This window comes from Sander lucioperca, chromosome 13 (genome assembly GCF_008315115.2).
Source record: "Sander lucioperca isolate FBNREF2018 chromosome 13, SLUC_FBN_1.2, whole genome shotgun sequence".
NCBI classification, from domain to species: Eukaryota; Metazoa; Chordata; class Actinopteri; order Perciformes; family Percidae; genus Sander; species Sander lucioperca.
Window position 1 is genome coordinate 29,767,009 of NC_050185.1, and position 14,783 is coordinate 29,781,791.

Below are 14,783 nucleotides of genomic sequence, written 5' to 3' on the forward strand. Positions count from 1 at the left end.
CCGGTCAGGTTCGTTTCTGGTGTTTTTTTTGGATGGTTTGGACTTTCGGACCAGTCACAAGAAGTTCTGAAAGGACATGGCGATGATGACAGGATGGATGTATGCCTACAGGACTTACCGGGACATTCCACCAGGCGCATTTGTGCTGCCCACCGGAGCAATTGTTGCCACTCAAGACAATACCGGTGGTTCCACCAGCCGCGACGCAGCGCATCCTCAAAGCGTCCTCGAAGCAGCACACATCTCTGCTTCGCCAAAATTACGTGCCAGGTCTATTTTTAATGGAGCCAAGGGGAGTTCGACGGGCCCGGGCAGGAAGTGGAAGGGCTGGAGCATCAGGTACATTTTCAAGATAAACACCCTGTACAAATTACCAATTGTATCTCACATCACTACAATAGTTTATCAACCAAAACACAGCCACACATCTTTGATCCATGTCATTCAATACTAAACTAAATGGAAGAAACCATTTAACTATGTAGACTGCTTACTTTTATGGAAGAACCACAAATATCCAGGAAAAATGACCAAAACATCAAAATCTGCAAGTCTGGCAGACAAGACACTCCCAGTGTGGAACGGTGCATGGCTTAGGACGGAAGCGTTCTTTACTAAACTAACCTAATCGAATGAATACAGTGTAACAAAAAACACAAACCCATAGGCTCAGACTCTCTGAAAAAGCCCTTTAGATACACAGACCAGAAACCTGCTGCAATACAACAGGATCTCTTAAAGCAGTTACACACCGGGCCGATAATCGGCCGTCGGACAGTCTGGCGAGGTCAGTGACTGGAGTCTGTTTGGTGTGTTCCGTGCCGTCGTCCGTTGGAGGAGCTGTCAGCCTTCATTTTCACCGACCTGACACGCTCAGTCGGAGACAGGGCAGTCGGGACTCACCCGGAAATAGCAAGCGGGATGAGCGTGACTAGAGCTTCTCAAATTCTGACGAAAATCTTTTAAACTGACCTTTGTCAATCTGAAATGAAGACAGATTCAGCAACTGCAAGGTCTATTTCTCTCTTAAAATGTCTCCAGAAACACGTTTCGGTGAACTATTTTAGTACAATATGAGATCGTATTCTGAATGAGTCGCCAGTAATGGCCGTTCGAAAAATCCAAAATCCGGAAGCAGCAGCCAGAACCATGTGACGCGTTCGTCCAATCAGCTGCCGGTTTTCATTTTGTGGGCGACAATACAGATTAGCGCCGCCTGCTGTTATGGAGATGTATTACGTCTTGTCGCTTCGGTGTGTTCCGAGGCACTTTTTTGACCAACTCGGGGAGACTGATCAGTCCAACTGCCTTTTCTGCCAATGGTCGGTCGGCCATCTGGTTGGTATGTAACGGCCTTTAGACTCTATTTAATCTGGACCCGGCCCAACTCCTATCTTATCTCTCAACACCTCTTGTTTCATGGAATCTTTTGTCAAAACAAAATAAAAACACCAGAAGCTTCCATGTGATCCAAAATGTCAGACAGACACAGCGAGAGGTAATAAGTCATCTGGATGGGGAGGGATGAGACGGACCCCCTGCCTGGATGACATCTGCTGTCTGTTTATCCTTCACACCTCTCAGAAATGGCATCGCTGCTCTCTTCCCAACCGTCTTCTCCGTCTCTGACGCTACATTAAACATGGCTGTCAGCTGAAAAACATCCTGAACATTATTTTTGGTTTATCCAGTTTTTTTTTTTAAAAGGTTTCTTAAGCCAAAGGGGAGGGGGAGGTTTCTCAAACCACACGACAGGATGTGATCATGCAATTTAAGTTGGAGCTCAACACTGATCTGGGTTACACTGGGAAGCCAGTGAAGGATCATGCCTTTGTTACTGCACCAGTAACTCTTTCTAGTTGGTTTGAAAGCAAAGGGGTTCCAATCTCATTAAAACAAAAAAAAACATTGTTTAAATTCCCGTGAAAAAGAAATATCTTGATATCAAGACAGGCTCCAGAGTCAGAGCTTTCATTCATAAAGTATCCCCACTTAGCCAAGCAGTTTTCACTTACGCTATTAAATCCTTTATTTTTCCACCAAAAGAAACTTGACTGTTGGAGAAGTCTCACCAGCAACAGCATGTCTGGGTTAAGATCCAGAAATCTTTCCCCATAAAAAAGAGGCAGCCGTGTAGTTTTGGGTTGGATTGGATTATTCACACATTTTTCTACCTCCTTCTCAGAGACACAACCTATTTCCCCCCTCCTCTTTCCCGTCTGTTGTAAACTGCCTCGCTGTCTCCCTCACTTTCTCTTCATGCATGTTGTCTCAACATCTGTAACACGACACACACACATGCAACAGATGCTGAGACTACTTGACAGTTTTACAAATGTTTGCGTGACCTCCTCGTCGACACTTGACAATGTAGCATCAGCGACTTCTCTCATTAGGAACTATATCGAGGCTCCTGGGAGACATTAAGCTCAGTTTTTAATCAAATCCAACTTAAGCTCTGCAACAGCTCAAAGGTCAACGGTTCTACTCCAGTGGGGGCTTTGCTGAAGGATTTGTTATGTAAAACTCAAACTAAAAAAACAGCACATTTAAAGAAACATTCTGGTAAATACACTTATATTTAGATGAGAAAATCGATACCACTCCCCATATCTGTCGATTAAATATGTATCTGGAGCTGGGAGATGGTTAGCTTAGCTTAGCACTAGAAACAAAACAAAATCAGCCTACCATCTTCTTTCTATCTTGTTTGTTTAATCCGTACAAAATTCAAATTGTAAAACCAACAGTTTGCAGTTTCAGAGGAAGGATATGTGCCGGAGTATTTCTGGACCAGCACAGTGACTTCTAGACTTTGCAGAAACCAGGGTCCTGTGTCTCACGGGTTGATAGGTTTAGGCAACCACAATAGCCTACTGGTTAAAGTTTGAGAAGGACGGTGTTTTGGTTTAAGAGTAACTTAATACTAGATTCCATCATCAGTCAAAATGATGCCTGCCTGATGATGGTCTAGTACCGAAACGTTGCCAGCTATTACATTTCTTTTTTGCAAGTTGGTCCTCTAGACCAGCGGTTCGAGTCACGACTCCCCCAGAATAGTGAGCTTGGTGTTTGTGACCCCCCCCCCCTCCCCCACAGCCCTCCATGAGAGAAAGAGGACTGCAAACCGGTGTAAACAGCTGTTTCTACACACCTCCCCCTTCTGATTTTGAGTATTTTTTGTGAATACTCTAATCAATACATGTAAACAAATAATGCTTTGGTTTAATGACAGTTTAGTTTAGTTTTTCTTTTGTTTTAGCAGCTAGCACCTAGCCTTGGCCAATCTTCTTCAGGCTCTGTGGACTTGTGATGCGTTTTTTGACTTTTTCTCTTCCCCATACCCGCCCTTAGACCCCTTTTTGTGTTCCATGCCCTTCTGATTTACAAATAAAGCTCTGAGTACAACACATGAAATGTACCATACTCACACTGTAATGTAAAAAAAAAAACATTCCCCAGTCTAGAATATATTATTTCAGTTTTTTCTCCCCAACCAGAAATTATCTCGCGACCCCCAGGTTGAGAACCACTGCTCTAGACCTCCAAATATTGGTAAAAAATCTATGGCGTCCCCTGACTACTAACACTACTATTAAGCTAGTAGTTTACAGTGTTTTGTCAAACTCACACCCTCCCTATGTCATGATCCTGGCTTTTGTTTTATATTTCCTGTTTTATTCTGTAGGTCATGTGTCATGTCATGTTTTACTTCCTGCCTGTCTGTGTTTTCCCGCCTTTGTGATTGCATGCCCCGCCCTGATGTGTTTCACCTGTTCCTCGTCAGTCCTCATGTCACCTGTCTCTTGTTACCACCCCTCCTTTCGTTGTGTACATTAGTCTTGGTGTTCTCTTGTTTCAGTGTTGGATTGTCTTTGTTTGTTCCTGGCTCTGAGTGTATCTTCCTAGTGTGTAGTTTCCTTCAGTGCATTTAGTTTCTTTCTAGTATTTCTGGTTATTATTCCGGTGTACGTCAATTGTCTATGTGTTTTCAGGCGTGTTAATATGGACAGAGATTAGTTCTGAAAAAGGTGCTAAAACGCTCGTAGGGACAGGATTTCTTTCTGTTTAACCCTCATGTTGTCCTTGGGTCAAATTTGACCCGTTTTCAAAATTTCTATGTCAAAAATATGTGTTTCTTTCAACCAAATTGCCCAAAAATAACTTGGATGGTTCCATACACAAAACAGGCTGTGATTATCAACATAGGTTTCTCTGATCTTAACTATTAGTCAAAATAATTAATAATTTCTGGGGGTTTTTAATCGAACATTAGGTATAATTTAATATGGATGAGGTTTATTGACTATGAATTCCATAAATAAGTGTTAAACTAGTGGTAATTATTTGGAATGAAGTTGGCTAAGAAGATGTAACACAGAATTGGGTGATAATTTATACTTTATGCTTTAAGAACAGGCAAAACAGGCAGAGGACAACACAAGGGTTAAAATGTCATTTTCAAAATGAAAACATAAAAAGCTGAAAGTAGGCTCAGCCAGAGACACTTAGGTCAAGGAAATGACCAATTAAAGCAAATCGTTATACAGTTATATTTGAAGGGGAAAAAAAACTATGTTTGAGGGAGCCAATAAAAACATGGAATGAACATAAATAAATCTTTTTTTCATTTATATCAACAACAGCAGGAGGTGGGGTTAGTGGAGGGGTTGCAGTAGAAGCGCTGGAGATTGTATCTGCTCCAGTCCTCTTCCACCTGCTGTCCATCCAGTGTCTAAAATGAGCCCTTGGGGGGACAGTGTCCCCTGAAAGCCTTCTGTTAACAGAACATCTGGACAGCAGTTCATTGATGCTCTTTACATTAAGCAGGCTGATCTCAGCGAGCTGGTGACCTTTACTAAGTGTTACCCGGGGAATAATTTAATTGAACCCTCATTTTCGGACCTGAAACCACTTAGCATGGAGCCATAAATCGTAGAAATCCAATGCTGACTGAATGCCACGGCTGAAATGCTGCTAAGTTTGGCCTAAAGGAATATATTTTGTGTCTTTTGTATGTTTCACCCCATTTACCGCTAATTACATACACTTAATGTTTAATTTGCATTCCTGCTGACCATTTTTAAAAGCAGACTGTGCTGCTTTGGGACTGTTTGAATGTGTTTTCCTCCAATCCAGATAGCTGTTGTTTTTATTTCATTTCATTACACGATAAAGATCAGTTTGCAGACTGAATCGTGCTCAACTTCAGGTAATCCTTCCATTTAGTTACAGAACTGCAGTTTATTACAGCTGGGGTCTTGTTTTCGTAATCTTGTTTTCTAAGAGACCCGTAGATGGCCTTCAAAATCTAACCGCAAGTTACGTTTGCATGTTTGTTTCTCTCATAATCGCGGTGTACCTTTTGAAAATGTTTGTTCATCACAATTTGTCAAAACTAAATAGAGTTGAGAGAATAAAGTAAGGTGGCAGTTTTACTAATTTTCCAGGGACAGTTGTGTTATGCACTTCTTCACTGATTGCCTTCATCTGGGTGGGGACGGCGCAGTGGCTATAACACATGCCTTTGGTGTGGGAGACCTGGGTTTGAATCCCACTGTGATACATCAACCAATGTGTCCCTGAGCAAGACACTTAACCCCTAGTTGCTCCAGAGGCGTGCAACCTCTGACATATATAGCAATTGTAAGTCGCTTTGGATAAAAGCGTCAGCTAAATGACATGTAATGTAATGTAATCTGCAGGGGTCCGTTTCAGATAGCAGGTTTAGTGAAAACTCTGAGTTTGTTAACCCTGAGATGAGGGTAACTCTGGGTTAGGGTTAGGGTTGTACCTAAATGAAATAGATTATAGGTTCCATACCATTTCACCAGTAATATTATACTTATGATTAAATATGATATATATATATAACACTATATTGGAACTTATGCATTTACTCTAGCAGCAATTTCATCCCACGCGAATTCTCTCTCTTCTGCAGCAGCCGCTGTGTTGCTTTTAACAAAATACACGTTCAAACTTGCTGTATGTGCGGAGGAGTATTTCCGCCGACCAGTTTGTTTGTGGTTGTTGCCATGGTGAACCGTAGTATCATGGCTCCATTCATGCTGCCTTTTTATTGTGGTGCTGCACGCGCTTAACTCCGAGTGAACCTACTCTGAGTTGATTGAACCAACTCATATCAGCTGTTCTGGAACCGAAAACTCCGAGTTTCCCATCTCAGGGTAAATCAACTCAGAGATCAGGGTTAGACTCAGAGTTTGTTAAACCTCCTTCCTGAAACGGGCCCCAGTACAATTAGAGAAAGTTTGCATATTCATGCGTTCGGCTGTCTCCGTGGTTCAACGTACTACCTACTATACTCAAGCGGTACCTGTATCTATATAATACTAACGATATCCATCCATACTTTATCCAGTACCAGTCAAAAGGTTGGACACGCTTATGCGCAGCAGTACACATGCAGGCTTTTGAGGTGTGAGATCTGACACAGTAAAGACATTTTTAACTTTGTTTACACCCAGAATATACACACACACACACACACACACACACACACACACACACACACACACACACACACACACTTTCTTCCCTCTTAACCCCTTGGTTACCTGACTTCCTGTCTCCCTGCAGCCTGAAAGCCGAGCCAAATCAATTAGTCTGCAGAAATTACAGAGCAATAAATAACGAGGGCAACGGAGACGGGCGGAGGGGAAGCCAGAGTTATGGGGCCCCTCCTGTCTCAGCTCAGGATGCCTGGGCCTCCGACCTCCAACAAGATCACAATATGAGCTTTTCATGGGCTTCACCGCATGATGTTTACAGAGTGAAGGATTTGGTGTAAGGAGAGAAGGACGAATGCATTTTATTCTTTCATTTATAGATTTGAACTTGTGTCCTGTGTGCTGTGATTTACAGGAGAAGAATAAAGTAACAGATTTCTTCAATACATTCTTTAATAGATATTACCATGAGCCTATGGGTAACCGTAGACGCCAGGCGGGGGGTGGACTCTGATGTTACCTGATCCGGCTTGTTGCAGACTGCCCCAGTCAAATATCAATCTGTCTCCACCGTGCACACTGAGATATTTCAGGTGTTCAAATTATGATGTGTTCATTTACAAAAGCAGAATAGATCTTTCTCCAGACAAAGAGTGTGAAAGATTTGAACCTTACATAATACTGTTACAGTGTTTGTCTGACACATATTGTTCCTTTTATAGCCTAAAATACATTTTTCTAAATGAAATAATTCCAAATTTAAGAGGGAGCTAAATAAAGTTAAAAGGAATCTTGAAACATTGAAACTGTACATCAACATGTGTGTGTGTGTGTGTGTGTGTGTGTGTGTGTGTGTGTGTGTGTGTGTGTATTTTTCTACTTAGTTCAAAAGTGATACTCTCATTAAAACGACTCACAGTAATGCTACATTTTCCCGCCTGGCTCCATGGATGCATTCAGAGAGCTGAATACAGCGCCCCTAAACCACCATCATAAAGGGGATGTCTGTAAAACAAGCAAACAATTTTGATTATTACTCTTTAAAGGTACACTGTGTAGGAATTTCTCCCATCTAGCGGTGAAATTGTATTTTGCATTCAAACGAATAGTGCTCTCTAGCGCCTCGCTTTTTCAAATGCGTGTTGCAACTACGGTAGCTGTTATGTACCAAGAAGCTATGACTACATGTCTTCCAATTTTCGCTTTTTTGGCGACAAGGATTCCTTCTCCTGTGGCTCGGCATCAGTATGATCCTCCATTATGAACTAAAGTGCAGTGCAGGCTTTCAAATGTTGCCGGGGCGGTGACGAGCGCCCCTCGCAGATCTCCTTCTCTGTTTCAGCTGGTTTCAGTCACGTGACGCTGGCTCTGAACGAGAACGCGTTGTGGATTAACTAGACAGGTCGGCTAGTGCTCTATGTCCCTCTCAGCCATTAGAGTTTTTCAAAATGGCGGAACGACGTGGAAGCCTCCTTGGACTTGCCCGTCCAATGTAAATACAGATAAGAAATTCTTCGCTTAGAAGGATAAGTCAGATCATTGGCAGAGGTCATTTTACACCAATGAGGACATATTTATGAATGAAGACATTGATTTTAGTTAATAAAATACTTAAAACACTACACAGTGCACCTTTATTATTACCATTATGATTTTGTTAATCTTTAAAAGTTTAATATTTTTTTTAAATGTTCTCAGAGTTTTTTTGTTTGCAGGATCTTCCCAGTGTCATGAGAAACATTACTGCACATGTGAATTGGTTCTGCAAAAGCTAGAAAAGTTTTTTTTGACTATGCACTTAGTGAGTCTGGTACCCACTTCTTATAATACATCCATGTCCGGCTCCTGTAGTGAAAGGGGATGATGGATGGGTCAAATTGTCCAAAAACATAAGGTGGATGGTTCTATACAACCATTACTCTTTATAAGTAAAATAAATGATCAGTTCACTACTTTCATTGAATTTGGGTGTGTTATTCAATTTTATAGCATTTGAAAAAAAAAAAGATCAAAAAAACGTTGGAAAAAAGTGACAAAAAAATTGAAAAAAAAAAGTGACAAAAAAGTCGAAAAAAGTGACAAAAACATCGGGAAAAACATTGGAAAAAGGTGACGAATTTTTTTGAAAAAAGTGATGTCACCAAAAAAAGTTTTAATTTGAAATTTTGACCCTGAAAAAAAAAAGTTGCATGGTCGATGGGAAGACAACACAAGGGTTAAAGGAGAGGCAGGCAGAATCCTCTCATGCAAACACCGGCCACAGCAGTACCTGTAAAGGCTGGGCAGTAATCTGATATATGATTATATAAATAGCATACGGGTTAAACTGGTCTCGCTTTGCCAGACCATCCACATGCTGTGGAGCCACAGCATTCTGGGATGGGAGAAAAACGTGCTCTGGTTTAATGGCATTTCTTTAAACCAATCACAATCGTCATGGGTGACACTAAGCTCCGCACGGAGCTGCTGCAAAATAGTCGTGCGAGAGAAAACTCAGATTGGACTGATAGTCTAACTAGCTGTCTGGATTTACCCTGCAGAGATCTGAGGAGCAGTTAACCATAGTCCTCAGAAATCCACTGGAGTTTAAAATTCCAACACAAAGAAAGCGGAAGGAAACGGACATCGGCGAAAAGACATACATCGGGCGGAATTTCCTACGGCACTGGAGCAACCCCAGAAGTGGAACGTCATGATATGGACTAGGGTTAAACTGACTCAGAGCAGACATTTTTGTTGAAATAGTGATGAAACATAATGACAGGCTTGTGAAATAACTGGTTGCACAACAGTAGAAAGGACTGACCTTCTGAAATGTTGAATATTCACCACGACCTCCCAGAGATGTCACATCTCCGCTCTCTCCCATGTGCTTACAAGGCTCCACCATAGGGAATACTGGGCTTTAAGTGGTGCATATTTCAAGCATATTTGCATTTCATCATACCACAAAACCGGCCAATTAAAAACAGCTTTTGAGCCTCTAAAGGGTCTGGTTTGCATGAGCAGTTTCCTGGTCAGTAATTCAGAGTTTCCAACACTTTTTTGCTGTGTATACAAAAAATCTACAGTATCTAGCAACATTTACAATAGTCTCAACCTTCACTATGGTGTTTTAGATTTATAGATAGAAAATATACTGTAAAGTTGTAGTGCAGTTAGATCAGATAATTTAAAGATGCAGAAAGATGTATGTCCAGACGGAGTGTTTTATGAATATTAATATAACAGTCAAACCTTTTTCTATGTTTTTATGACAGAGCAGATGATGAGCCCTTCAATGTAACATGTCTCCTCCCTCCAGCAGACACCAGTATGGATCCACGTGGCTGCCTGTGGTGTTATGGCTGCTCCTCTGTGTGATAAGCTGCTCTCATGTTGCCCCAGTGTAAACTCAACATCCTGTGTCCACACTCTCTTCCTGGCCTTATCACACACTGTGTGTGTGTAGACGGAATCACAAATACTTCCGGAGGTCAACAGATAAAGTAGACCAACAAACATTGGACCTGACACACGCACACAAGCACACACACACGCACACGCACACGCACACGCACACGCACAGTACAGGGCTGTAAACTGCGTGTGTGCTTATGGTCCAGGGTTCAGTTTGCAGCAGCAAAGCGGTTAAACTTTAAACAGTGATTAACAGAGGAGTTGCTACATGTCTCCAGTCCATCTCCTATTTCTGTTTACAAGCTGATTAGTTTTTTTAAAAGTTTTGTCCAACATACAGCTGACTCTCCAGGACATTAAAGAAAGAAGACACAGGTCATGAATGGTTCTCATTTAGAGCTACAAACTACTGCCAAAGTACCATAAAGAACTACAAACTATTAGAAACTACAACAAATGGTTTTGGGAAGGCCCCAAAATAAAGACATTGGCTGCAGTCGAATAGTCGAATTTGCTCAGGAAGGTTCTTAACGGTGTGAAATGACCCGGAAGTAGTTAAGTGGCTGCCATGATAAGAGCCGTTGGAATTGTCTAAGTGATAAGGAAAGGTGCTTCATTTCTTCCTCTGTTACCTCCTTTAGCATAGGATACACTGGACCATCCTTTACGAAAGGAAAGGAGATAATGCCATCCCACAAGTCCTTGCGGCAGCAAAATTTAAAGTGACGCATCACCATTTCGCCGTTCATAATCAATATAAGGTGCGCAGTAGCGCCGTAATCCTGTTCACACCGTGCATGCATTTTATTTTCAGTGAGACATTGCAACACATCTGATAGGCCTAATAATTATAATGTAGGCTACTTTATGGCACTGTTTGAGTGGTTTAATAAATCAGTTAATGTGAGAACTTTACTCTCCTCTCCAACACGTAACATGGCAGTCAGCATGTGTCTACAGAACTGTGAATGAATTGGTCGCTGAATCCAAAGTTACACAGCACACCGGACACTGGTTTATCTATAGCCCAGAGCAGCGTCTAAACAAGGTGACCTATTCGCCCCCCTGGCTTATTTCAATATATGTTTTGTTAAAGACTCACTACAGATATGACTACATTATTATGACCATGTGTAAAAGTAGGAATATTATGTGAGAATGTGCGGATCGGCTCTGATGGCATTCAAATTAATTACCTGAAATACCCTACCCACACCAACCCATTTAAGTTATTTGCACTTTTTCTACAGTGTCTGTGGGCTATTGCTTTAAAACGATGCTTTGTAGTGACGTATCAGTGTTTTCTTCAGATTTACTGTAATGATGAGTAAGGTAAAGTTTTTAGTAACTGTAAATGTTTCCATGCGCGCAGTAATCTCACTGTAGCTGATATCGTTAATTTTTAAAGTTGACAGAGAAAACATAACTCGACTTTTAGTTTATGAAATAATCGACTGTGAGTATAATAGAATAATTGAGTGTCGCTGTTGACTGCTGTCCTCGTGCGTAAATGAGCACAGCAGCAGCAGACAGCTCTGCTCTGTTTACAGTTTAGAGAATATTGTCCTCATTGATAATGTATTTCTTTCTCCCAACCGCAACCATCTAACCCTTATAACATAGAATATGTAGGATGGATTCGTAGGCCTAACGCGTTCAGCTTATCTTGTATATATTTATCAATTATTTTTCATACAATCATCCTAATCGAGATTCATGTGGATAAAAAGGAGTGGACAGGAGGATGAGCTGAGCAACCAATAATAAAAAATAAAAAAAACGTTATTTGCTGAACACCTTTCATACAAGAAACAGCCTACAGCCCAGTGTTTTATAATAACGAAATGACATGCAGTGGGTGCTTCACATGAAACGACATAATTATTGCAGAATAAGAAGGGGAACAAATGGTGATGAAGTAATATTTTTCCACAGGGTTGTCCAGGTGTATTAAGCCTGCATGAAACATCACATTTAGAACGCACAGGGCGAAGTATCCAGATGCGCTGGCAGACCCGCGATAACATCCGCCGTCGCATGATTAACAGCCGATTGTAAGGCGTCCGGTATACTCGCCGTTTCCGACCTGTCGAGCGCCAGTGTGACGTCATGGGATCGCCGTAACTGTTTATACTCGCGCGTGGTGGTCGCGACACTAGTTGCAGTCTTCTCTTGAACAGAGGTGTCGCTAATGAGGAAAGGCTACCGACTTTGGCAGCAGCATTGACGTCATGCTTCAATTTGATTCGATGACCTACTTCGTCGGATCAAGCCTTTCATTCGCCATAAAAGAACTCATCTTAACCCAGTAAGTTTACAAGAGAGACTTGCAGTCAATCTGAGTCCTGGCATCTGGTTACTCTCGAGCTCGTCCATGCTTCCTGTTTCCGCTTTGTCGTGTGCCGCTGAAAAAAATAGAGTGGTTTAAAAGCTGAAAATCCTGGCGCTTATCCTAATTCCTTTTGAATTCTCCTTCACACCTTTCCTTGACCTCATGACGTTTACTATCGGGGTTAAGGAAAAGTGGTTAGGAAAAGGACTTAGGAGGTACGTTTTTGACTTTTCGACCACAGCCACAAACTCCAAACCGAACCAAATGTTAAAGGACTCGGTGTACAGACTTTTCAGGTCAAAATGAATCTGTTGTATAAGGATGACTTTGAAGATCCCTTTTTTTCTAACCCTAACTCTTTCTTTCTTGAGTCTGATGGCACTTCCTTTCTTTGTTTCTCTCAAACCAACTCTTTATCCCATTGAGAGTTTAGAGCTTCCAGGTAACCAGTGGCTTTGAGAACTGGGAGGCTGTTTGGAGTTGGTACCATATCATTTTTGGCACAGCAAACCTTAAATATTTAGGCTGTCGGAGACGTTGGAGTTTCTATGATGTTAAGGATGACTAATTGAGGAAGATGAGAAAGATATTGTCAGCAACGCAGTTTATGTTGCCTCTGAGAAACATTTTTCTTGCCTTTTTAAGGATCAAAGCGTCTCATCTCAGTGCCTTCATAACAAATATGATCCTTTGATTATTGAAATTCGCCAAGTGATGATAACAGCTGTTGATTCAACAAATATAGACCGGAATTTACTGAAAATGGATCTGGATTATGTCTCTCTGTTCAAAGCTGACAGTCTCCTGTTTGGCTCAGGATGTGGGTTTAAACTCTCAAACAGTCCGTTACCATGACCTGCAGTTCACTCAAACTCTGGGCTTTTCCCTCCTTGTTTGGCATATTTTTGCAGGTGAAGAAAACTTGCATGTGAACTTACATGACACTAAATAACTGCACCAGGATGGCTTTAAAAGGAGTGTGACTCGACTCACTTGGAACCGTTCTTTTGGGGTTTTTCTGGTTTTCCTAGCAAAAGTTGTTGATAGTACCTGGTACTTTTTCGGTATCACCTCGCTCGATGTTCCAAGCGAGCTGAGTGGATACAAGAAGGTTGAGTTAAAACACTGCAGACCACTGATTGATCAGAGAGAATCGTCAATAGTGCGCAATAACACGGGATATCCAGATTTTTTTAAAAGGCAGCCCGCAAAACTACGCCATGGTCAATTGACGAAGTGCAGACGTTCCTCTGTTTGGTTGTTGATGAAAGGATCCAGCGGGCAGTTTCACTGGTACCAAAAGAAAGTCGAGTTGAGCCGAACCATGCAGTGGAAATTCAGGCATTATTGTGGATGGAGGGCCAAAACACAAACACAAAGATGTGTTCAAGTTAAGCCCTGCTAGCACGGACTTACTATTTGTTTCTTTTAAAGAACAGCTGGTGTTGTGGTTCCTACTGTCATTGAACTTGCTCAGCAACATCCGAAAATATCATGGAAGTCAGTAAAACTGGAGTCTGGGCAACAACAGCAGCAGCAACAGTTTATTTGTCTGAATGAGAGCTGGATTAGTCGTCAAATAGAGTCCCACAATACATGCTGGACCCTCGCTGACTAATCACACGAGTCGAGGAGGAAACAAGTCAGCAGATTTACTGAACACTATACACTCGGAAACACATCCTGTGTGTGTGTGTGTGTGTGTGTGTGTGTGTGTGTGTGTGTGTGTGTTTGTATCAGTCTATAGTCCCTTAGTGTCATAGTCATCCTGTGTTTCCCCTCCCTTTTTGTGTGTCTACTTGTTTGTCTGTTTGTGAGCGGCACCTTGTTCTGGGCTTCTGGCTGAGTGACACACCTGAGGATCATTGCCAATCATAACACACAACAGTCTTTTCCAATCAACCACCCTGCATAAAGACTCCTGGTTTCCTGATGTCCGTCGCCAGGTTATTCCTATCAAGTGATAGAGAACTACGACCTACTTGTTGCACTTAGAATCTAAGGCAGTGAATGAGTTTATGCTTTCTTTTCCATCAACAGCCTGTTTGTCTACTCTCAGTACTCCAGCCACACCATCTGAAACTATACTTCAACTTGTAAATAAAACCCTTACCTTTAATCATTTGTCTGTAGTGATCTGTATCCGTCTGTGAGTCCAACTACGAAACGTAACAGGGGTAAGCGTGAGGCTTAATCCGAGATTATTGAAACATGAATGTGTTCATCGCTTCAATGTTGTAGCTGGTAAAGGTGGAGCTCATTTTAATGACTTTATATACTGCTGGGTAGATTAACCTATAACAATGCATCATGATTTATTAGCTGATTATTTTTGGTGTTAATAATCTGAATCAAGAGAGACGTACAAGAGAAAGAAACTACAAGAATCTTTCCAATCTTTTCTTTCCACCAAACATGCCTGTATCTCAACACTGACGTCTAAAACGGCAGTTTAAAAGAATAAATACTGCTGGTAGTAATTAATTTTACACACACACACACACACACACACACACACACACACACACACACATCCAGACACCCAGACTGAGACTTTTGTCAGCTCATGCAGGAGTGGAGCT